Source organism: Echinops telfairi, unplaced genomic scaffold (assembly GCF_000313985.2).
Source record: "Echinops telfairi isolate 266 unplaced genomic scaffold, ASM31398v2 ScPeMD7_38;HRSCAF=143, whole genome shotgun sequence".
In the NCBI taxonomy this organism is placed as follows: Eukaryota; Metazoa; Chordata; class Mammalia; order Afrosoricida; family Tenrecidae; genus Echinops; species Echinops telfairi.
In genome coordinates, this window is record NW_022103936.1 from 1,380,541 (window position 1) to 1,382,782 (window position 2,242).

The window sequence follows — 2,242 nt, forward strand, 5'->3', positions numbered from 1 at the left end:
CCACCACAGCCCAAAAAACTGACAGACAAGTGGTGGCTGAGAACAAGTCCACTGCAAGCCATTGGTCTGAGATGGTATTTGCCTACAACGCTATATACCTGCTCTGGGTTCCTAGAAAGCTCTTAGAACAAAACGGATAGTTCCTTGAGAAAACCAGCCTTCTCCTACTGATAAATATTTTTTTAGCTTGAGGGGGGAAAAAATCTCAGATGGGGAAAAGCAATAGGACAAGTGCTCTTTCCCTTTTAAAACTGGTGAGGGCACCTGTCATAACTTCCTACGAGTCAAAGAAAGCAGGAAGCAGAATCATTGAGCTTTTGCGCTCCTAGTCCTGACCCCTATTTTCAGCTACAAACAGATATGCCACTCAGTGTCTGTCTTGCCAGGAACTGTTGTAACATGAATTCCTGGAATAAGTCTAGTGAATGCATGCTCATCGACCATTGAAGCCATAAGAGAAATGCCACTCAAGTCATCAGTACAGAGAACTTGTAGTCTGTGTGATGCCAAAGGCAATGATCTACAGAAAAATTATTAGAATCTTTTCATACCACATCACATATTGAATGATTTGTGTGTATGAACAATTCGCTGTAATTTGTTGTTGTTCAGTTTCTGCTCAGTGTCTAACTCATAGAGACCCTATACAACAGAACGAAATATTGCCCCATCGTCATTATTGTTGTTATGTCTGTGCACATTGTTTCAACCACTGTGTTAGGCCATCTAATTGAGGGTCTTCCTCTTTTTTGCTGACCCTCTACTTGCCAAGCATGATGCCCTTTACTAAGGACTGGTTTCTGCTAATAATATGTCCTAAAGTATGTAAGATGAAGTTTTACCATCCTAGCTTCTAAGGAGCTGTAGTTCCTCTAAGAAAGATCTCTTTGTTCTTCTGGCCCTCCCTGGTACTTTTAATATTCTTTACCAACAGCATAATTGAAATGCATCAATTATTCTCTAGTCTTCTTTGCTAAGCTTTTAACTTTAATACAGGAAAAAGAAAAAACAATAAAATAAGAGGAATCAACTCAGGAATCCATAGCTCAACTAAGTTAGTTTTCGATACAAGGTCGTCCCTTTGCTTGAATGCTCGTTTCATTCACATGATAGGTGGTTGAATTAGTCATGGTAGGATAGTTTGTGCTGCAGGAAAAAAACAAACTCGATGACTTAAAAGAATAATTGCTCTTTTCTACTGTGGGACTGGAATAAATCAAAAAGAGACACTAAAAGTTAACAGGAATTTGGTACAAAGAAACCACAGGGATGGACTTCTAGAAGTGCATATAGAAGAGAGAAGAGGGAGCAGTTTGTCCATGTTTGACCCCAAGCCCATCCCTTATACAGATTTGACATCACTAGGGCTGTTGTTGAACAAGCCCCGAGGGCTTCACTGAGTTCGGGCAAAACTGACTCCTGGAAGCACTGCATTCTTTTACAATTTTCTTTTAGATGTTATTTTTCTGCAAATGGTTTCAACGTAAAGAGAAAGGCTCAGTTTAAATTATAGCAGAGCCTATAATCACTAAAAATGTTTACATTAATTAAATAACACTTAAGATTACTATTAGAATAGTTTGCTAAGAGACCAAACATAAAAAATATTTTAAAACTACATTTATTTAGGGACTTTGATCCAGTTTTATGAATTTTTGAACTATGCTAAATTTTAGAAAGGAAATACAAATGTCTTGATCTAGAGGGTAGCTTAGAAACATTTATAGTTTTAAATAGTAATCTCATTTCTAAAATAAATTTAAAGGAAGAAAAGTAATATGATTAGGTCTGGATTGCCAATTGCTAATGCATGGTCTTTGAGCACTCTTGTAACCTAAAGTTACACAAACCTATTAGGTTGCTTCTTTTGGAGTTGCCTCATACATTAGAAAATTAAACAGAACAGAGATAACATCAGATTATAGAATTTCCCAGGAGAAGCCAAGAAAGGCTTCCATTATAGGATTTAAATCTGGCATCTAAACCCTGGTAATCTGCTCTCCCAAAGATTTAGAGCCTAGGAAACTTGTGGGCCAGTTCTCCTCTGCCAGAGTGGCTTACTATGAGTAGAACCTGAAGCCCTGGAGATGATGCCCAAACATTTAAGCTTTACATTATTACCATTGTAGGTCCAATGTTTCGATAGATGTACAAGATTTTCAGAAAGCAGGACATATTTTGCTTAAATTTCTTGAGTTTTATTGCTAACAGACTTTTTCATCTTCCCAGGCAGTGTATTTCT